Source organism: Galeopterus variegatus, unplaced genomic scaffold (genome assembly GCF_000696425.1).
Source record: "Galeopterus variegatus unplaced genomic scaffold, G_variegatus-3.0.2 Scaffold1964, whole genome shotgun sequence".
In the NCBI taxonomy this organism is placed as follows: Eukaryota; Metazoa; Chordata; class Mammalia; order Dermoptera; family Cynocephalidae; genus Galeopterus; species Galeopterus variegatus.
In genome coordinates this window covers 212464-236326 of record NW_007728075.1, presented here as the reverse complement: position 1 = coordinate 236326, position 23863 = coordinate 212464, and the positions used below count along the sequence as shown (strand labels likewise).

The 23863-nt window shown below is 41.9% G+C and overlaps 1 protein-coding gene across 2 annotated transcripts in view; it reads right to left on the bottom strand.

Annotated features, from left to right (window-relative positions):
• Positions 1 to 11013, bottom strand: part of PLEKHB2 (pleckstrin homology domain containing, family B (evectins) member 2) — a 35066-nt gene extending 24053 nt beyond the window's left edge. Inside the window, exons 1-2 of one of the 2 annotated variants that reach the window (XM_008579836.1) lie at positions 10901 to 11013; positions 1882 to 1980 (exon numbers count right to left, since the gene is read on the bottom strand). The gene's annotated coding sequence lies outside the window, so the exon portion shown is untranslated. The remainder of the gene's footprint in view (positions 1 to 1881; positions 1981 to 10900) is intronic. The other variant, XM_008579835.1, reaches the window with a different exon arrangement.
• Between the last annotated feature and the right edge of the window lie 12850 nt (positions 11014 to 23863).

Here is a 23863-nt window from a genome sequence, read left to right as displayed (position 1 = left end):
CCCACCATGCAGGACTGCTTAGCAAGCAACTCCACACATAACAGCTTCTCACACAGACATGCAAGAAATGAGGCAGGACAGCATGTGCCAAAGAGTACACACATCTAACGCCTCCACAACTGTTTTCCATAAGGAATCACAGAACCTGTTATCCATGCGTGTCTCTGGGGAGAGGAATGAGGCAATGCTGAGTGTGTGACAGAACAGAGGGTGACTAGTCCTGTTACACCCTCCAGTACCGTTTGAATTTGTTTTTAACAATTTGCACATATTATTTGCATTTTATTTTTTGAAATCAACAGATATTATTTGGAAGCTAAGATCATGGGCCACTTTGGTTTTCTGCGTTAGTTTTTTTAGGTATGTCTTTAAGACACTAAGAAGGCTTGGAAGGTTAGCAAAATGGTGTAAAAGTCCGAGTGGGCACTTGAGAAGAGCAGACGAATCTCCCTCGTGCAACTCTTTCCCCATGTCTAAGCCTGGCTTAATTCACACCTATCTCCAGTCCTTAGAAAAAGAGCTCCCAAAGCCTTAGTTGTCCTGTACTCCAGAATCTTCCAAATCATGTCTTCTTTAGGTTCTTGCTTACCCTGCAATTTTTGTCAATTCCTGCTGTCTGTTCTCACCAAGAAAGGAAATAAATTTTTCATCTCTCCCCAATCTTTCTCACACATTTAGGTTCTCAAACATAAAATCCCAGATGACCTAAATCCAGAAAGCCAGTCTCCCCACTTCCTCCCAGTAGGTGCAAACAGACAAGCACGCTGCTTACTGCTGCTGGTAGTCACCTTCTGACCAGGAGGGACCAGCCCCAGGGCAGCTGACCCTAGAGACAGCAGAGCTCATGCTACTGTGCCACCAACTCAAGTAACTGCAAAACCCACCCTAATCCAAGGCTTTCCGCTAAGCAAAATAATGGGTTTCTTTATCATTTAAGCTGGGTTGAATTTGGTTTCCTGAAATTCACTGCCTAAAACATCCTAAAATAATCATTTACTTCCAAAAGAATTTGAGGTAGAAAAATAATACGGTGCCATCATATTTTCATTCAACAAATATTTTTAGAGCACCTAATGTGTGCCCAGCCTTGTCCTAAACACTAAGGCTACAGCAGTGACCAAGCAAAAGTGCCTGCTTTCATGCAGTTCTCAGTCTATGGAAGAAACAAATGATACATGTACATTAACAAGACAGGGGATGGAATGATGCAGACAGCATCACATGAATGTTGTAAATAACATCACATCCCTGCAGTGATGCTATTACCCCAAAACACAAAACTAAGAGAGTAAAGCATGTATGTATGCATTTATGCCAACTCCTGGATATGTATACTACAGCTTCCTACATCCATAATGCGAATTTTCAGCTGTGTTTTCATGTGAAAAAAATACATATATCTGAGAATTGGCTAAAAATTCCTTGTAAAGGTACTGGGAAATTTTTAAATACAAAACCTGACTGAAGTGTTACATACAACTTTTACTGATACTTTATGTGCTGGGGCTGTGGCTCCCAGTGAATAATATAAGAATGTGGAGCAACAGAAGGAGGCTCCCGAACTTCCGTGGTGAATTTCTTTAAATCTCTAACAGTTCTTGACATTAATTTGGTTATATTCTCTGTCATTCTTAATAGTCAAAATGTCAGACCAGTGTCATACTGAGATCAAGAACAGCTTCAATTATTCAAAGGCCTTTAAGAATCTGAGCCCAACAATCATACATGCCAATAAGATTAACACCACCATCAGCAGCACCCACGAAGATGAGGAGTTAATAGAGAGTTTTAGATAAAACCTTAAGGACTCAGAAATTTCCTAGTATATGTTTTCTATCTACTGATTGTATGAATCAACATCTGAATCATCAGATATTGTACCTGTTTTCTTTGGTGTTTCCTTGGGGTGAGGCTGTACTTCTTTTACTTCCGGGTAGTTAGGGCTCAAAGAACATCAACAAGGAGAAACTGGACAGCTGACTTGGGAACCAATTCCAGGCCACAGGAGTCAAGATTCAAAAAGGAAAAAAAACAGAAAATTCTACATCTAGAGAACAATATTATAAACATATATTCAGTGTGCCTATATAAAATAGTTCAAAACTATTAAATAAAGGGAAAATCAGATTGTAAGGCAGAAAGAAACTTAAACTGAACTTAGCCACAGAAACTCATGACTTTTTGACAAAGAGAAATTCTTCTGCTGACCCTAGTAGCTTCTTATCTGGTTTTATCCTGTCTGTCTTTAGTCACTAAGTGGAACAATCTCATGTATCACCCAGTGCCCAGATTTTTATCTCTAACACTAGCATCCTCTAAAAGGAGCCAGCGTTCCTTGAAAATGAGCTGGTTACAATTTAGGGGCAGGAGACCTCAGGATGTGCCTTAGACATATTATTGTCTAAAGGCAAGATGCTTTCAAAAATGCACTTAGAAAGGATAAAGAAGGCAACCAGCTGAAGAGAGGGCACCTAATGGCTGAACTGTAATATGAGAGTCCAATTCAAAGTAACATTTACAGTTCACTAGAACCAACTAGTTCTAGTTGGCATTTCCAGAGGTGGAAAGGCATCCTGAGTATAAAATGATTAAAATGGGATACACTGCTATAGAAAGTGTTAGATAAAAGGCACACCTTCCAACATGAGTTCAATTTCACATAATTGAGAACAGGAAGATTGGTCAAAAAAAAAAAAAAAAGAGAACTTTGATAACTGTATAGTATCCCTTCATTGGATAATTCAAATAGTTATTGCATCAAATCAGGGATATTTGTTGTGTTTACTATCTAAGATGTTAAGATTTCCTCTTTCAGAAAAAAAGACGAGACTTCTGAGTTAAGGGTTCAAGTGTACTGAAACTTGGGTAGCAGGGAAGTCTGTAGGAACAGGCTTCGAGCCAGGCTAAACTTAAGTTGCAGGGAAGAAATGGCCCTGGGGAAATGAACTGTGGGTTCACACACTAAGGAAGGTGTTGAGTTTGGTAACTTGCACTTGCTGGCCAGGCACTTACACCCCAGTCTCCAGAAAAGTCAGAAGAAGCCACAAGGATAAAAACGTCCCATGATAATCGAAGCTTCTTAAGACAAACTGTGGGATCTTCACTTAGATCAGACAGTACTGTCAGCCATGGGGCACATTCTTGGGGGACGAGGATGGGGCACTTTGCCATCTGACAGAGACAGCAAGGAGGCAGCCATCTGAGTGCAGGAGAATAAGCTATTTATCTCCATTAAAGAGATGTGTATCCTTTGTCAGTGTCCACTGGCCTCTCTTTTGAACTCCACACTGGTGTCACCACTACATGGAGCTTTACTTGCCCCATCAGCTTTCACCACTGGCAGCAACTCACCCTCACCTCTGGCTCCCAATCCATAAGCAACAAGTAACACAACCCAGACCCTCCACACTGGGCAGAACAAGTAAGAAACACCAAGGACAACAAGTCCTTAAATAAGCACCTGCAATCACCTGCTCCTTAAATGACCCACCTCACCTATGCTCGACCACAGCTAAACCTTTCTATCCAGAGTTTGTCCCCTGCCAGGCTCCTCCAATGCATTCTCAACCCTGACCACAAAGCAGAGGAGGGGACATGCCTGCCACTCAGGCTACTTGCCCTCAGTCTTTCAGAGATTCACATACCATTGCCTCACACAGGTAAACCCACCCATCAGCTTAGACCAATTCCTGTTCTGGATCCTGCTAGCCTGCTCTGCCTTGAAGTTATCTAGGGTCCAGTGCACACAGGGGAAAAACAAACAATGCAGACTTTAAACATCCATCTTTCCATTTTTCTCTCTTCTTATGTGCTGTAGAGAATCCATATGTTTTGTCACCAAACACTACAACACACAGAATTACTTTCAAAGGGAGAAGACACAAGAATGACATTAAAATACGGATCCAAGACAAAAGATAACACTAGTAATGTGAAGATCACCCATTTTGGTGACTGCTATTTCCAGTGTTAATGTGGACTATAAGAAGCACACACAGCTAACTCTGCTCCCTCCTGAAATTCAACTAAAATGAGAATGAAGGGGAAAACAAGGCATAAATCCAGAAAGACAAAGAGATCAGCAGCAGAAACAAAAGTAGATGAGATAATAACGTTATGAAGATTCTAAAGCAAATGGACAAGTGGTAACTAATATAAATTCGGCTTTCTCTGCTTTGTCATGCTAACAGAAACCAGAACGCAGCAATACCTCCTGCCACAGAATACCAGAAAGATTCAGAAATCAGAACTATGAGACAATTCTGAAGGTGGGGGTGAAAATCAAGAGTATGTGAAAGTCTTAAACTCCCAGTCCTCTTTTTTTACTTACCTCCCAGACTCAAGCTCTGGGCAAGGGGCACAGCCTAAGAGGAAAGGTGCACTGACAGTGACAATGGGGAGTTCTTCAGTAAGCAAGGCAGTCTCTGCCCAACACTACAGGGAAGCTCACCAGGTGATAAACTTTAAACAAACACAGACTTTCATCAGCTTAGTACCTCTCTTAAATAGGAGCAGATAGCACACGTCATCAGACATTTAAGAAAAGCCTAGACCATAAAAGGTAGAGATTAAAGAAAATAAAATTAAAAAGAAAAAACAATTTAACTGGAATCAGAGACAATGCAAGGACCAAAAGACAACTTTAAAAAAAAAATACTATTACCATTAGGGAAATGACATGTAATGCTGTATCCAAAAAACAAAACAGAATGTTCTAAAACAGGAACATTTAGAGCTCTTAGTTAAAAATGATAACCAAAATTAAAAATTCAATAGAAGAGTTGAAAAGATCAAGATAGAGGAAATCTCAAAGGGAAAGAACAAACAAATTATATGTTGACCTTTCAGAAGAAGAGTTCAGAACTGTGGTTACTAGAGGTGGGAAAGGAGGCGAGGGAGGGAGGTTAGCAAGAAATTCATTAATGGACACAAAAAATGATTATGTTTTGTAATGATAAATATGGTAATTATCATGATTTTGATCATCACACACCATACACAAGTACTGATATTTAATTATATGTATTTGTACCCATAAATATGTACAATTCAATAAATAAATAAAATCTTGATTCTACCAAAAAAAAAAAAAAAAGAGGAAAGCTCTCTAAAATAAAGAAAAAACCCAAGAGATGGGGAAAAAAAAAAACAGAAGATAAGCCTGGGATACAAAATATTCGGCTTATAGGAGAGTTTCATAAATAAACCACAGAGAAAAGAGTGGAGAAGAAATACTGTACAAACATTTCCCAGAACAGGATGGCACATTTCTAGACTCAAAAGCTCCAATGACTGTCCAGGAATAATTTTAAAAGATTCTCAGTAAAGTAGATGACTGTGAAATATGAAAACACTACAAACAAAGAAGAGAACCTAAAAACTCCCCAAAGAGAAAAAGAGGTTACATATAAAAAGAATCAGCAATTAGCAAGGCATAGGGCATCTTTATCAATAATGCTGGAAGCTAGAAGGCAATGGAGCAATACAAAATGCTGAAGGAAAATTACTTCCAAGCCAGAATTCTATACCCAGTCAAAGTAAAGACATTTATGTAAGTGCTAAAAGTCTTAAGATTTACCTTCCATGTACCCTGTTTCCAGAACCTAGTGAAGAACATGTTCCACCAAATGACAGGATAAACCAAGATGAACTAGGGGATTCATCCAGTAAAGGACCAAGAGAAAGAAAAAGGACCAACAGAAAGACAGCTGTGCAGCAGGCCTGGAAATACAACCAGTCCAGATTGGAGAACAAAGTAGTCCGGAGTAGGGGGAAAGAACTGACATTATCTAATAGTTTTTGACTGTCTGGTGGTTTGGATTGAAGAGTGTTTCCCAAAGCACCAAAAGTCTTGTGGGACGTCAAAAGATTACATGTAAATTATATTGTGGGACATCAAAAGATTATATGTAGGGCTGGCCCGGTGGCACACTGCTATAGTGCGCTGCTTGGGAGCGTGGTGGCGCTCCCGCCGAGGGTTCGGATCCCACATACAGACCGGTTCCCGCTCACTGGCTGAGCGAGGCGCGGAAGCAACACCGAGGGTTGCGATCCCGTTGCCGATCCCGGTCTGGTACGGGGGTGACACTGAGGGTTGCGATCCATTGCCCGACACGGAAAAAGACAAAAAAAAAAAAAAAAAGATTACATGTAAATCAATAGCAGTTTTATCATATCCACAAATATGGAAGTAAATACTTTTAAAAAGGCATGTGGGCTGGCCAGTTAGCTCAGCTGGTTAGAGCACAGTGTTGGTAACACCAAGGTAAAAGGTTCAGACCTTACTGGTCAGCTGCCCACTGCCCCCCCCCAAAAATAATATGGTTGTCTCTAGTTAAAGGAAAGGGGTTGGGCAAGAGACTAAGGTTTTTTACCCTAAGGTTTAAAGTACATGTATTATTTTTACAAATGAAAACATGTAAGCAATACTTTAAATTATCTTCAAATATACCAAAACAAAAAACAAAACAAAACAAAACACCAACCTAGATGAAATCTACCTATTTGAATCTTCCAACAGTTCTTTGTTTTTGTTTTTAAATTGAGGGGAGGAACTTAGAGAATATCTTTGACAACCAAAATTCATAAAGTATGATTTTGATCATATGCTTTTAAAAGTTCATACAGCCTAACATTTATGAGTATAGACTTTGGAGTCAAAAGATCCGTGTTCAAATCCTAGCTCAATCAGTTATAAATTGCCTTGGGCAAGTTACTTAACTTTTCCTAGCCTTAGTTTTTTGATCTCCAAAATAAAAATACCACCACCCATTTGATAAGACGTTTGGAAAATTGGGTGGAATAATATGTGTTTGGCATGGTTACTGACAGTTACTGGCAGTACCTGACAGTTACTAAAACTCAATAAATGGTAGCTGCTTCCACAGCAATAATTCCTACTTACTATTACTACTATCACTACTATTTACTCTCAATAAATGGTAGCTGCTTCCACAGCAATAATTCCTACTTACTATTACTACTATCACTACTATTTACTCTCAATAAATGGTAGCTGCTTCCACAGCAATAATTCCTACTTACTATTACTACTATCACTACTATTTACTCTCAATAAATGGTAGCTGCTTCCACAGCAATAATTCCTACTTACTATTACTACTATCACTACTATTTACTCTCAATAAATGGTAGCTGCTTCCACAGCAATAATTCCTACTTACTATTACTACTATCACTATTATTTACTCTCTATCCATATGACTAAAATTTGCCCAAAACATTCTAGAAGAAACAAGGGCATCAGGCTGCTTCTCAAATGGCTTAGAAAACTTACTAAGTTAAATGCCCTTAAGAGTCAGAATTTGCACCCTAGAAGTAAAAATGAAAACAAAAAACTTCCAGAATACATAACCAAATTAGTCTCTGAATGAAAAGTAATATTTTTCTTTGCCTTAGCATGCTGAATTCAACACCACTCCATAATTTATCTCAACATAATTTATTTCACTACAGGTTGAGCATACCAAATCTGAAATCTGAAATGATCCAAAATCCAAAACTTTTTGAGCACCCACATGACGCTGAAAGGAATGTTCGTTGGAGCATTTTAGATTTCAGATTTGAGATGCTCAATTGGTAAGTATTCTGTAAATATTCCAAAATCTGAAGGAAAAAAAAAACCCCAAAACACTTCTGGTCCCAAGCCTTATGGATAAGAACTATCCAATTTTTATTTACATACTGCTGCAGGATCTAATGCATAAACTAAAGCTAATCAAATAAAGTCTAAACTCTGCTGTTGTTCTCTAGAGGATAAAATACTAGTAAACTAGCCGCAAAATGGCCACATTAATTCCATACCAATAAAACCCACAGAAAGCTTTAAAATATAAACCATATTCAACAATTCAAATTATTTTAAATTAGAATTCAAATCATTCGAAAAGCATTGAACACAAACAAACTGACTTAACAGGTAGAAAGAAAATACTGCCTTTGGAATCTGACAGTCTGAGCCTGAAGTCCACTTTGCCTTTTACTCACTGAAATGACCTTGGGCAACATACTAAACCTCTCTTCGGTTTTCTTGCCTGAATGACAAGACATGACTAGTTACCTCACAGGGTTATTGTGAGAATTAAATGAGATATGTCCAAACAGCCCTGTAGTAGATGCTCCAAAAGTGACAACTGCTATAATTACGTTACTATTTTGTTCCAAGAGCTGGAATTCAGGGTTATCTGTCTACAACTGACTCGTTCACAATATCCCAGTTCCTTTAGTTAGTGCTCGCTCTTATTTTAGCTGTAGAAGTTGCTTCCTTACGAACAGTAGGAAAACTCGTCTCTCTTCTTCAAGGACAGTAATGGAAAGTCAAAGAGGAGTCCCAGGTATCTTCCAAAACCACAGAGAGGACAGAACGGTTGGGTGACCCATCAGCTTAGAGGTCAGTTAACATGTTGCACTGGCCACTCGAAGCTGGGAACCACTGCTTAATAACAAGCCTAAAACAAGCATCATCAAAGGGCATGTAGTGGAATGAATTGTGTCCCCCCCAAACTCCCTGAAGCTTGAATTGTGTCCCCCAAATTTTATGTATTACAAACTTAGCCCCCACTGTGACTGTTAAGACGGTGAGAAATGATATTATGGTAATTGAAAGGTGGATGTTTGAAGAGGTGATTGGGTTGTAGGACCCTGCAGTAAGTGAACAGATTAAAAATGGTGGTCAGGATGTGGTTCTGAGAGCTTTAAAAGAAGAGTCTCTCTCTCGCTTCTCTCTACTTCCACCATCTTGCAATGTGAGACTCCTGGGTCACTGTTGCCACCACCAGATAGACTTGGACTTCCCAGGCTTAGAAACTATAAGCAAAAAATTTCATTTTCTTTATAAATCACCCAGTTTCAGGTATTCTGTTATAGCAATACAAAACAGACTAATACAAGTCAGAAAGGCCAAGAAGACAAAGAGGCAAAAAAACTTTCAGTTCCCATGATCAACTTCGGAAGCAAATATACAACCAACAAAACGAGACTGGCTCAACTAGCCCCCTTTTCGTAATATTTTTAATAGTCTACTCTTTGCAGGTTTTGATAGTTACTGATACTAATAAAGTAATTCTTAATTTTTTGAAACATCCAGTAAGAAAGGAGGAAAGAAGAAAATAAACATTAATGCAAGCTGAAAAGCACAGCAAAACTTTCAGAGGGAGTCAAGAAAAACCCGCACCTTCCCAAGGAATAACATTACTACAAGAGTGGTGGTATCTGTCCTATTTGTACCACTATATACTCACAGTCCTTGAGATTATCAGGAAGTTTACTTACAGAATGTGCTAACGCCCTTAAAATACAACGCTAGGAAAGAACTGCTGTCAGATTCTGAGTTCTTTTCTGCAGACCCCTTCAATAAGCATTTACTGACCACCAACAATGATCCGTACACTACGTTGTCTACCAGGAAGATCCCGCAACACACGTCTGATATGCGTGAAGGGGGTAAAGAGTCAAGCAAAGAAATCACTACCACATAGAGTAAATGCCAAGCACAAGGGAAGCCCGGACAAGCACCTGCCCAGCCAGAGGTTCTCTTCTCAAGTCCCACATCCTATCAGCTTGCAGCAGACCAGCCCAGGATTAGGAATTTCCTGGACCCAGGGAACACTGCTGAAGACAAGTGAGCCAGTCGCAGTGGTGTTCCCATGCACAAACAGGCCCTCAGGCGGATACATCCACTTCACAGGCACATAGACATAGGTGTGCCTGTGCCTACATGGCTTGGTCATTAATTTGTTCAACAGATATTGAAGGCCATAAGTAAACAGGCGGTTAACAGTCCCAGCTTGGTCCCTAATTCCCCATGTGACTTCAGACAGGTCACTTCCTGCACTGGCACTAGTTCCCTCAACAGAGGACTGTGGAATATTCCTCCCTCGGGAGGTGGCTCCACTATTTCCTAGTCAAATGGGAGGCACTAGAAAAAATGATTCTCCTAGACCAGGAGTCATTGGCGTTTTGAATTAACCATGTTTCCCTAGATTTTTTGACAATGGACAGTCCCACCTCATCTCTTTTTTTCATCCACCCTGAAACACTGGAAATTTACTACTCGGTCATTTATGAAGCCTTTTTTACGTGAACTGCTCTACGTTTAAGACTTAAACAAGAAAAAAATTAAAAACCCTACGCCGGCGCGAAAGGAAAATCCCTCACCTCCGAAGTTCTCAATCTAATTGGGTAAGAGAACCAAACGTAAAAAAAATATATAAGATAACGTATACCAAGCACCCAAAACTAAAGACACTGCAGGACCAAGAGCGGGTGAAACGAGGCAGGGACCGGCCCCACCCGCGAGTGCGAAGCCTCAATGCCATTCCGGCGGGGAAGAACTGAGAAGACCCCAGTCCCCTCGAGCGGAGGGGCCGCAGGGGCGGAGGTCGGGCACCCGGAGACCGCGGGCGGCGGGAGGGAGGCGGCAGCAGGGCCCGGCGGTCGGACGGCGGTGCGCTCGCGAGCAGCAAGGGTGCAGGGCTGGGGCCGCAGAGGGGAGCTCCGGCGGGGCCGACCGGGAAAGGGGACGCGTCCGAGGGACCGGAGAGGTGGGGTTCGGGGCTGGGAGGCTCTCGAGGAGGCTAAGAGCGGGAGGGTGGGTGGAGCCGCAGAGGTGGGGGGCGACCGGGCGGCTGTGAGAAAGGCCAGAAGGGGGCGCCGGGAAAGCGAGCGGATGCGGGAAACCGCAGAGGTGGGGGGCGACCACTCGGAGGGTTCGGGGCTGGGCCGCTCCAGGGAAGGCTAGGAGGGGGGACACGGGGGGGACGGGGCGGGGTGGGGGGTCCCCTCGGAGGGGCCCGGGCTGGGAAGCTGTAAGGGAGGTTCTGGAGGGCGCGGGCCGGAGGCGGGGCGCCCGGAGTAGGCCACACGGGACGGGGACATTCACCTGCGAACACTCGGACCGCGGTTCACGAAGCAGAGCAGGGAGCACAAGGACGCCGCCTGGGTTCCTCTGCTCCGACTGCGGAACGTCCAGCGCCCTCGCCGCCGTCCTGACGTAACCGCCCCAGCGCGCATGCGTGCCGGCCTTGTCGTGGGGGCGGGGAGTCTCGGTGGCCCTAAGAGGGAGGGGTGGGGCGTTGGGCATGAGGTCAGGACTGCAGTCCTTCAAGTCTTCTTGAGTACAGGCTAAATTTTCAACTAAGAAGGAATTGTAGGCACTCTGATCTTGGTTTGCAAATACCACTCTCTGATAAAAGGGCCCGGGCTCCTTAGAGAAGTGGGTGACTCAGGGACCGGGGCATAGCAAGCTGAAGCTGGAGCGTCTTGTGGCCCAGAAGTAAGAGAAGTGCTCAAAAAAAAAAAAAAAAAAAAAAAAAAAAAGAATGCAGGCGTGTCAAAGGACAGAGGAATCAATCTGAAAGAGCTTGCTGTGGTCAAACATGGAACAATTTGAGCAACAAAATAAATTAACATAGAATTAAGTTATAACCTAGAGTATAAAATATACTAGAGTCCGTGTTGATATAAATAAGTGATTAAATAAATGAGAGAAAGGACATATCTTCCTTACAGAAGAATTCTAATTAGTAATACCCTATTCAGAGGGGTGTATTAATTCCCACCCACAGCTATGCATAGTGACTTTTTGCCTAAGACTACAGTGTGGAAGGGGAGACACCTGACAAACACTACCTTGGCCAGGTGAATAAGGTCAATACCAACAATGATTAGACATTTTGATAGTATTTACTCTTGATATGATGTGATGAAAATGGCACTTTTCCTGTGGTCTTCTTCCCAAAGAACGGAAACACCAATCTAACCAGGAGAAAAAACATCAGACAAATCCCAGTTTGAGGATATTCCACAAAATACCTCACTAATACTCCTCAAAACTATAAAGGTCATCAAAAACAAGAAAAGACTGAAAAACTGTTTTTGAGCCGCAGAGCATGATACCCCAAAGTATAGCTCCTTGTCATGGTTAGTACTTTGAACTAAAGGGGACTGAAGGGACTCAGAAGCAGCCTCAGAAGCAAAGCCTTTCTGACTTCTCTTGCCCTCCTGTCTGCTGCCCCTTTCTTCCCCTGAGTCAGAGAAAGAAGAATTCCTTCTCTCCCAAGGCAGAGCATAGAAACTAGAACCCATCTTCCCCAAAGCAAGCCATTCAACCTAGAAATATTACTCTAACCTTCCCCCCACCTTTCTGTGTAGGAGCTGGCCGTACATTTTCTGAGCTACCTTGTCTGATGGTAGATCATAAGACTCCCATGTCAGAGGGGTCCTGTCCTATACCCGGGAGGAAGAAATGCTCCACAGAGAGGACAAGACAAATGTGAAAAGAGACATGCCTTGCTGGGTTCCCCACTCAGTCTATTACTATTAGATCATATCCTTTTGTCCAATCACATTTCTTACATGGCTGTCCATTCTTCATTGAAACTAAGCATAAAAATGGACGGTATTCCCTGGGTTTTTGTGTCATTTCTGAAGGCTCCTGTTTCATATAAAACTTTGATTAAATAAATTTGTCATACTTTTTTCTTGTTAACCTGTCTTTTGTTATAGGAGTGTTGGCCGTGACCCTTACCATGGATGAGAAGAGGTATCACCCCTCTCCTCCCCTGTACTGTCATATGCAATGTGGTGTCCTGGTTGGGATGCTGGAACAGAATAAAGGATGTTAATGAAAAAATTGTAAATTCTTTTTTTTTTTTTGTCTTTTTTCATGACCGGTAACGGGATCGCAACCCTCGGTGTCACGCCTGTACCGCGACCGGCAATGGGATCACAACCCTCAGTATTGTGCCCACACCGCACTCAACCAGTGAGCCGACCGGTCTCTATGTGGGATCCGAACCCTCGACGGGAGCGCTGCCGCACTCCCAAGCACCGCACTCTACCAAGTGCGCCACCAGGCTGGCCCTGTAAATTCTTAGTAAAGTACTGAGCTTAGTTAATAGTCATTATTAGTAATTTTTAGTTTTGCCAAATGTACCGTGGTAAGATGTTAACATTAGAATTTGTGTGAAGGGGCCAGCCCAGTGGCACACTGCTACAGTGCGCCGCTTGGGAGTGCAGCGACACTCCCGCTGAGGGTTCGGATCCCACATACAGACCGGTTCCTGCTCACTGGCTGAGCGAGGTGCGGACGCAGCACCGAGGGTTGCGATCCGTTGCCGGTCACGAAAAAAGACAAAAAGGAAAAAAAAAAAAAAAAGAATTTGTGTGAAGGGTATACTATCTTTGTAACTTTTCTGTAAGTCTAAAAGTATTCCCAAATGAAAATTTATTTACAAAAAAAAAAAAGACAATGGAGGGGGAAAAGGAAATGTTAATTATCTTTACTACTAATATTTTAAGATGTTTTTAAGCCCCTGTGGGGTCTCTAGGGTTGGGGCAGGGGTACTGCCTGGAAAGGGGCTTAAGGGAGCCTCCTGGCAACCCTACTCCTGGGGTGCTGGAACAACCCTACTCCTGGGGTGCTGGAAATGTTTTATATATTGATCTGAATGATGGGTAAGTAAAAATTTATCAAACTGAACACTTAAGATTTGTTCGCTTTTCTGTATATAAACTATACCCACATAAAAAGGGGGGGAAACCTTTAAAAAAAAGAAAAAAACACTTTGTGAAATCCTTGTTGTTAGTCATCTTCAAAACCCCAGACTCTGCCAGTAAGCGCTCTTGCCTTAACTCTAATCCTCTCTGGGGAAAGAAATGCAGGGTGAGGAATCCTATGATACCGGCAACCCCATCGTTTGCAAGATAGTGTGGCTTAATTAACACAAGACTTCAGAGACTGGAGTCATCTGGAATTCTTCCTGGTTCTGCTACTCGTGGGTGAGTTTGGGCAAATTGCCTTACATGGCCAAGCTTCTTGACCAACTCTCAGCAAGGCTATAAGTTTAGCCCTGACCACCTTCAGTGTTAGTCTTAGAGATCTTTCAGGGATGGGATTTGGAATATCCAAAAATATACTAACATATTATATTTAAGTGATGGAACTGTGGATGACTTATTTCTTCTTTCCACTTTTTTGCACTTTCCAAACTTTCTTTAGTGAATATATAGCACTTAGACACAGGAAAAATTAATACTTAAAACCAGCTTAGGTTAAGTAGGAACTGGAGCAGAGAATGCCACCTAGTAAGTTTTCTGATTTAGTAAAATTGGCTTTCTGTCCAAGTTCACTGACAAGAAAAGTCCAGGAAGAAGGAGGAAGACCACTGTGGGAGAGGAGACCTGTTTTCCAGCCCTACATCTGCCTGTACTGACTTGTAGCCTCTGGTGTAAACCTGAGAGGGGGAAGTCGAGGAGCCACTCAGGGACTCCGTACCCATCAGTCACCCTACCTCCATGTCCCCCAACTCAGTCAAATCAAATTACCTGCTGCTGATTACCCCATTTTTTTGTCCCAATTGCTATTATGACTTTCTTTATTGAAAAAAAATAAGTTTTTTGGTTAAAAAAGAAACTCCAAATAGGGCTTGAAGTAAACTGCCACATCTCCTCCACTGCATTCCACATAATTTGGAATGAGAGTTTTCCAAGTTACAGGAGGTAATGGATACTCTTTTATATTTCTAGCTTCCTTTATTTTTGCTAAGTGAATCACAGCTGCCCATGTTCTCTCCTTTACTCCATTCATTTTCGGTTTTTTCTGGAGTATCTCAAGGAACTTTTTATATGTGTAAAAGTGGCAGAGGAGGCACTTACGGTGGAGCAGTAGGACTTCAGCTGCCCTGCAATCTTCATCAGCACACCAAATCCATCCCAAATAGTCATACAGTCCTAGTGAGAAAAGAGGGCAGAGCCCAGCTCAGGACTAGGAAGATCTTCCAACCAGCTGGCTGCACCTTCTCTCCTCCTATAAGGAAACTCTGGAACTGCCTTTTTTGGGTGGGAAATGACGAGTTTTGCATGTCTACATTTGACTTTATTTTGCCCTCAACATCTACTGAGACACCTTGGCTTTCTTCAGACAGTTGAATCAATTTCTTTCAGGAGAGCAGTTGGGTTTTTGCCCACTAGAGACATGAAGCTTCCACACACACAAGAATGGTAGAATGAGAGGGGACACAGCTGTGGAACATGCAGCCTTGCAGGTAATGCTCCTCTTTACAGGCCTTTTTCTCACTTTCTGTACCCCACCATACCTGCTCTGGGTTCCAGCCTTTTCCACCTGTTTCATCCATCCACATGAAAGTGAGTGCCTGCCCTTCCCCACCCCACCCACGCCTCTGCTAGGGCTTGTTTGCTGTGCTCCTTATTAATGGTTGAACATCTATCGTCGATTTCACAAGAGTCTAAGGAGGGACCAAAGTGTGTGCTCTTGGTCTCCCATTTGGAATCCAAAGCCCCAACCTCAGTTGCTATTACGCTCAACCATGTCAAAATGTCCAGTCAATTGCTGGTACCATTAACTTATTTTCCAGGACCAGTAAAGATTCATTCTTTAAGAAAATACCTTTTCTTTTACCTTATTAGAGCCTTGGAAGGGAGGAGAGGTAGATTCCTATGCTTAATCCAACATGCTGAACCCAAACAGTTTTGCACTCCCCAAAACTTTGCCTCCAGCTAGGTGGTGAACAGAAACAGTGGTATTTTCCTGTTAAATCCTCATTTTATAGAACGAACAAACTCAAATAGATTGACAAGGGAAACACTAAGACTCTGATACAAAAACAGGCAAAGGATACATGAATAAATCATTCACAGATGAGAAAATGCAAATGCAATAAACATTTTTAAATGAATCTGGCCTGCAATCTAACAGATGCAAATTAAAACAAACAAAATACAGTTTTTCTTTTCTTTTTTAAAATTTTTATTGAATCATAATTGATTATACATATTTTGGGGGTTCAATGTTGACATGTTGATCATATCAATATTACTAGTATCTATTGTTACAAATTGTACTTATTCTTTATGCCCCTTGTCCAATCTCTCCCTATCCCCCCTCCCTCCCACCTTCCACCTCTGATAACTCTAGATTTCTTCTCTCCTTCTGAAAGAGTAAAGGTTACTCTGTTAACTTGTTGCCTAGATGATCTGTCCAATGCTGAGAGGTGTGTTCAGGTCCTCCAATATTATCATAGAACAGATGCTTCTTCTGTCACTCTGGAATAGGCTTTGTGGAGAGAGAGATCCTCTTCTTTTCTTTGGTCTCTGCCAGTGACTCTCCTTGTGTCAATGCACTCAGTGGCTTGTGGACCATCTGCATGATGGTTGTGGCATATAGCCACTTTTGGCAGCCATGGTTATTGTGGTGGCTGTGGTGGGCCACCCACATGGAGGTGATGTTTTTGGCATGCTACTTGGTGCTGGTGGTGTGCCTGGTTGTGGGGGACTCCAGTCCCCGGCTCTATGCCTCAGGACCCCAGGGAGGCCCCAAGGTGCTGGTGCTGTGCCTGGTTGTGGGAAGGGGGGGGGTCTGGTCCCTGGCTACAGGCCTCAGGTCCCTAGGAGGGCCCCTAGGCACTGGCGGTGTACCTGGATGTGGGGGGGAGGTCTGGTCCTCAGATCCATGCCTCAGGTCCTCTGGCAGGCCCCAACATGCCAGTAATGTGCCTGAGCCAGAATTAACTTTTTATCCTTTCTTACTTCTAAAATGGGGGAACTTCCCGTGGGAACCAGTACTGGAGCTATGTGGTTAGGCTAAATTATTGCTTTGCTGCTGTTTCCCTAGGAATGGCTTTTTGTGCAGCTCGGGGTTTAATGGTTGACCTTATAGGTACTTCTGGCTCTCCAGAGACCCGCTGCACCTGGGTTGTATACAAACTCTGATCTGAGCCTGAGTCTTTTCATCAAACTGCATCCCATGTAATTCAATGTACCTGACCAGTCTCCTCTGAGTGGTCCTATGCTGGGGGGTGGATCAGCTGTCCTTGCTGTGCTCAGTGTTCTCCCGGTGGGCCTGCCTCCCCCACCACCCATGCTGCAAACACTTCCCATGGGATGGGCCATGCACCAGTCCCTTGAGATGACTCGCCAGCCTCTGAATGGCTCCTTTTTTTCGGTTGTTCTGTCTCCTCACTCCTGTGTGGGTCCACAGAAACCCTATTAGTGGTCTTACTGTCCTGGGGGCTACCAAGGCCCTCTTCTTCCCTGCCACCTCCAAGCAACACCATCGGAAGGGCACAGCTGTGGCTTTTGCTGTCTCCTGCTTCATGCAGTCAGCAGCTGGAGGCTTAAAGTGGCCACAGATCAAAAAGCTCCAACCAGTTTTTTCTTTCTCTCATTGTGGCTTCTCCCACCTTCATGCACTCCATAGGTCTCTCCTCCTCCTCCCCTGAGCTCCAGCAGCCCCAGCTTAGCTGTTGTTGCTTTTTTATAGTTGTAAATTGGTTGATTTATGGGAGAGAGTGATGCTGGGGACCATCTATTACACCACCTTGACTGGAACTCCAAAAATACAGTTTTTCAATTATCAAAATTTTAAAGATTTTTTAATGAGATGCTCAATATGTGTGAGGATTCGATGAAATGACCACCAGCACACACGTTTGTGCATCTGTAAATTGGCACAACTCTTCTGAAGAAAAATTTGTTAATATGGTAATTCTAAAAAGTTAAGCCCTGTGAAATACATTTGCTTTATAAATGTTAGTATATTCCACAATGGAGAGCTTTAAAATAGTTCAAACTCTTTAAATCACTAATTCTACCTTGAGGCAACTATCTCATAATAAACAGAAACTCCAGCCAAAATTTGTTTGCAAGGATATACATCACGTATACAACAAATGGAAATTAAAACCACCCTGAGGGCCGGCCCGGTGGCGCACTGGATAAGTGCGCCGCTTGGGAAGTGCGGCGGCGCTCCCGCCCGAGGGTTCGGATCCCACATACAGACCGGTTCCCGCTCACTGGCTGAGCGAGGCACGGGAGCAACACCGAGGGTTGCAATCCCGTTGCCGGTCCCCAGTCCGGTACGGGGGCAACACTGAGGGTTGCGATCCGTTGCCGGACACGGAAAAAGACAAAAGACAAAAAATAAATAAATAAATAAATAAAAATTAAAAAAAAAAAAAACACCCTGAGATACAATTTTAAACCCGTCTGATTGGGAAAAAATAAAAATTTCAAGTCTGACGTATGTGAAGCTTCCAGAGCTCATATCTTACTGGTAATAGTATAGTTTCATACAATTCGGCACTATCTAACAAGTTTTAAGAAGCAGGTGCCCTACGATCAACCAATTCCACTTCTAGGTAAATACCTTAGACTAGTATTTTCAAACTTTTTGATTATCACCAAAAATAACAAATAAATTTATTCAATAACTCAGTACGTAATTGAATTAGTCAGGGTTCTCCAGAGCAACCGAAACAATAGAATATGTATAGACATACAGACAGAGATTTATGCTGAGGGTTTGCTCAGGTGATTATGGAGGCTGAGAAGTCCCACTATCTGCCATCTGCAAGCTGAAGAACTAGGAAAGTCAGTGGTGTAGATACAGTACAAACATGAAGGCTTGAGAATCACCGGAGCCAATGGTGTAAGTCCCAGTCCAAATCCAAAGGCTCAAAAACCAGAGCTCTGATGTCCAAAGGAAAGAGAAGATGGATGTCCCAGCTCAAGCAGAGAGAGAAAATTTGCCCTTTTTTTTTTTTTTTACCTTTTGTCCTATTCAGACCATCTACCAATTGGATGGTGGCCCACCCACACAGAAGAAGGTGGATCTTCTTTACTTAGTCTACTGGTTTAAATGCTGACCTCTTCCAGAAACACACACACAGAGAAATAATGTTTCATCAGCTATCTGAGCATCCCTTAGCACATCCAGGTTGACACATAAAATTAATCCCCACAATAATATGTGTATGTGTATATATATATATCTCCTAAAAGAATTACAAAACAATACTTACCCTTACTCTGTGTCATGCATCTTATTTTCTTATTCTGTGTTTTAGTTCATTTTTTAAATATAAACAATGACTCACTAGATTGATCTCATGACCTGGGACTGGTAGTTGGGTTGCTGTTCAAGAGAGGGCTGCTCTGATTATCTATTGCTGCATCCCCAAAATTAGTGGCTTTAAACAACAATTTATTATCATGTCTCATAGTTCTCTGGGTTAGCTTGACATGAATATTGACTGATACTTTTCTTTATGTTAACTAGTAATATTAAAATAAAATAACCATATTGTAACTTCACTTCTCTATCAATGACGTGAGTGACTTTGTGAATTTAGTAACAGGTTTTGAAAACTAGAAGGCTACTTCCTAAATTTTTTTGTGCTATTCACAATGTGATGGCTACAGACACCATCCAGCTTTAAGTTTAATCTGCATTATTCATATTTTTTCCATCACATTCTTAAGTCTAGAAAATTAAGAAACAGTAAATTAAACCCTGTCTAGTATTATTTGATGAGTTCCATAGGGTAAATATTCCTACCATGGCTGATTTTAGGTTTCCAACATGACGTCACCGAAGGGAGGTAAGAAGAGGCCAGCAGTATGGTGCTATGTAGCATGTCCACAGGCAGATGCATTAAATGCAAAGAGTGTTAAGGGCACAGTTGATAATAAAACAGATTGGGAAGGGATGAGTTTTGAGCATATATTCTCTTTGTTTCTACTAAGTTTATACTATATGATTTTTTTAATGGCTGTGCTTGACAACGGGCTTGCAAAATTCCTGAAAGTTTGTCCTTTGGCTTTCACAAGCAACCCCAGCCTACCCCTGAGCTTGTTTAGCTGCTCCCCTGATGATAGACACTTTCTAGTTTTGGCCTATTATGAATAAAACCACTACGAACGTTTCTGTGCAAGTCTTTACATGGATGTATGATTTCATTTTCCTTTGATACAATTTGCAAGAGTGATAGATGCATATTTCATTTTACAAGAAATAACCAGATCTTTTACCAAAGTGATTAACATTTTGCACTCCCATCAAAAATATATGAGATTTTTATTTCAAATTTAATTTCAGAATAGGTAATATATTCACATGGTTTAAATATTTTTTAAAAATCAAACACAAAAATTATCTCTATCACCCATGTCCCCTATCTGCTCAGGGCCCACTCTATCCCAGCTTCATCACAGGTATTCATTGTTGTTAATTTCTTTGAATATTTTTCACTATTTCTGTAAATATCACAATATTTTATAAATACAGATATATTTTTTCATTTCCCCCTTTTACACAATGTTCTTTAACACAATTCTATCTCCTTGCTTTTTTTCACTGCAGGGCCTAACTTGGAAATATTTCCATTTCAGTACATAGAAAGGTTCTTTATTTCTCTTTTCAGTTATAGAGTATTTCAATGTGTGGATGAGAGTTTATTTAGTTATTCCCCTACAGATGGACACAAGGGTTGTTTCCAGTGTTTTGCTACTATTATACAAATGCTACAATGAATAAGCATGGATCTATTTTATTTCACACATCTACAAGTATCTCTGCAGATAAACTCCAAGAAGTAAAGTTGTTGGGTGAAAAATTTTGTGTGTGTTTGTCTTAACAGACATCATCAGATGGTCTCCTCTCCAACCCAGCAATGCCTAAGAGTGCATGCTTCCCAGAAGACTTGTGAGGAAAATGTGATAATTTGATGAGGTTCCCTGGCTCAGGTCTGGTTGGGGGTCAAGCAGCACATTTCCTGTAAACAAGTTGTGTGTGGGTGGAGTTGATGTGCATGGGCACCCATGTATCTTTTTGGTTTATTGCTATTGTGTGTTCTTGAGTTTGTGAAGCAGGCTGGCCAGCAGAGCTCACGTCTAAAAACAGAACATGTTTACTCTGCTGGCAGATGCTCAGTTTCTCTTTGGACTGCCTAGGTATTAGATGTGTGTGTGCTGAATAAAGACTATTCCTTCTTCATCCAAGGCTCCGAGGACCTTTTTGCCAGTTACCTAGCTCATAGTCCTGCGTGTGAAGGGTTGTGAACGGCTTGAGGGGTCTGTGAGCTCCAGACCCTAGCCCTAGCTCTACAAGCCTCATTGATAGAAGACACTGTCAAGTTTTACTGGTAGGTATTATAATATTTATAAAAAATTTATAAATCCCCCCCAAATTTTAAGTGTATTCTATATATATAACAATCAGGTGAAAAACACTATTTCTAAGAGTTTTAACTTGCAGTTTTCTGTAAATAATGTTACTTTTTTATATATATATGATTAAGGGCCATTTGTACTTCCTTTTCTGTGAACTTTCCTCATTTTTCTATTGGGCGGTAGGATTTCTTCATTCTTAGTGACTGCTGGAAGCTCTTGGAATATTAAAAAATTAACCACTTGTCTATGGTATGCATTGGGACTATTTCTTTCTTGTTAATTGTTTGTCTTTTGACTTTGCTTATGGTGTTTTTTGCCAGCCAAACTTGGTCATAGTCATGGCTTCTGAACGTTGAGCGATAGTTGGAAAGGCTTTTTTCACTCCAACCTTAAAAAGGAATTTCCCCATGTTTCCTTCTTCTCCTTTTATAATTCCATGGCTACACATATATACCTTTTTTGATTTGGATTTTATCCTGGTACATGGTGTGGGGTATAGATCCAATTTTATATTTTTTCAGATGGGCATATTTTTGTCTCAATACCATTTATTGAACAGTCCGTCTTTATCCCCAGTGCTTTCAGATGCTATCTTTATCAAATACCAACTTCCCCAAATTACTTGGATTTTCAGAATTTGTATTTCTGGATTTTCTATTATAGTTCATTGGTTTGTATATTTATGCATTAGTGACATTCTGCTTATTTTTATTTTTATTTATTTTTTTTTTGGCAGCTGGCCAGTGTAGGGATCCGAATCTGTGACTCCACTTTGGTGTTACAAGGCTGTGGGCTAACCTACTGGGAAACCAGCCAGTCCAGACATTCTGCTTTATTGATTGAGGTATTTTTTTTTTTTCCTTTTTGTCTTTTTTACTGACCAGTAACGTTGATTGAGGTTTTTAAATAAGTTTGCATATCTGGTAGGTCTAGAGGCCCCTCCCTAGTATCAAAGTTTTCGTAGCAAATATTCTTGCTTTTGATTTTTCTTGATTTTTTTCCCCATATGTAAATTAGAATCACTGTATCTAATTAAAAATAATTATTGGTATTTTATTAGAATTGTTTTCAACTCGTACATTAATTAAGGGAACATCGACATCTTTCTGACTTTAAGTCTACTTATCCAAGAATGTTATATTTTCCCCCATGTGTTTAAGTATTCTTTTGTGCCCTTCGGTAGCTATTTAAAATTTTACTCATGAAGATCTTGCACAATTCTTGTAAAAGTTTACTGGTAGGTATTAGAATATTTATAAAAAATTTATAAATCCTGAAAAAATTTTAAATGTATTCTCTCTATATAACATTGTTAATATAAAAATATAAAATTTATAAACATAAATAGTTACATTTATATACGTTTGGTTATTTTTCATACAAATAACCCTGTATAAAATGGATCTTTTCTTCCAATATATCTTTTAAATTGTTATTTAGATACACGATAGCTATTAATTTTTTGCTTTTCATTTTGATTTTTGCTTCTTACTGAATTCTCTTATTGTCGGTGTGGTCTTTTAGATGTTCCCTTCTGCTTTGGACCTAATGCTTAAGTGAGAAGTAAACTTCTGTTGTGTCAAGACACTGAGATTTTGGGCTTATTGTTACTGCAGCATTTCCTCTACTATTACTGCAGCATTTCCTCGCTATGCTGACAAATACAAGGGATTTAAAAAAAAAAAATCTCAACTTACACATATTAAAATTCTGTGGGGACAGGGAATGGAGATGGGTGTTCAAGGTGAAAAAGGAATGATAAAATTTTGTACTGTTATACAACTTATTCACGTATTTTTAAAATGGAAAATAGTGGGAATCAAATCACCATGGTATTTATATTCCAATGGATATGTTTAAAAGTGTAATGTCCCAATTTTATTTAAAACGATCAACATGTACAGTACATCAGAAGTTGCATCCTTTGTAGCTATCTTTACCCGCCCTGAAACCTTGCAGACGCCAATAGAACAACCTTCAGTTGGAACCGAAGCTGGTGTCGTTCAAGACCCGGTTGCTCTTTTCCTGGGCGGGGCGGGGTAGACTGACTGGGCTCTTTCCGCTAAATCCAGGCCCACGGGGTGGTCCTGCTCTCTCTGGGCTCTAGCAGCCTCACCCATCCCTCACCAAGCTTAGGCAGGGAACTTGCGGGTCCATTTGTGTGACAGGGAAAGGAAGAACGGCTCTAGGAAAGCTGAAAGTTGAGAGCAAGCACACTGAAGCCAGCCCTTGGGGCTTGAATCCTGGGTTCTCCTTACTAGTGGAGCGTTCTTGAAGAAGTCAACCTCTTGGCATCAAACTTCCTCATCTGTAATGTGAGTCATCACGAGTGTGTAGTGACTTAACGAACGCAGAGCACTCAACGTAGTGCTTGGCAGACGGCGCGCCCCCGGGACGGCTCCGAGCCGTCGAAACCTCTGGCCCCGCCGCCAGCCCACCCGTCGCCCGGTGGGACGGAGTTTCCCCGCGGCACAGCCGGCAGCGCCTCCGCCGCAGGAGCCTCCCTGCCACTCGACGCGCCCGGCGGTCACCACCGAGCATCCCCTACCCAGGCCCAGGGCCGCGGGCGGCCTGAGGAGGGGGCGACCCACGACCCCCGCACCCTGGCGTCTAGTGGGGCGGGAGCTGTTTCAAAAATGCGAAATCAACTATACTCTTTTCACAAGAAGTTAATAAAAACCTATCCTATGTTCCAATACGTTCTTGCCTCCATGCTGCATTAACAGAAACGTCAGAAAAACAGCGTAAGAAACGGCCTGCAGGGCCGGACAGGTCCCCGGCTCCGCCCCACCCGCGAGCTGGTCCATCCGGGCATCGGGCGGACGCCGGTGGGGGCGCGCACGCCGCCGAGTCACGTGCCCGGCGCGCCGCCGCC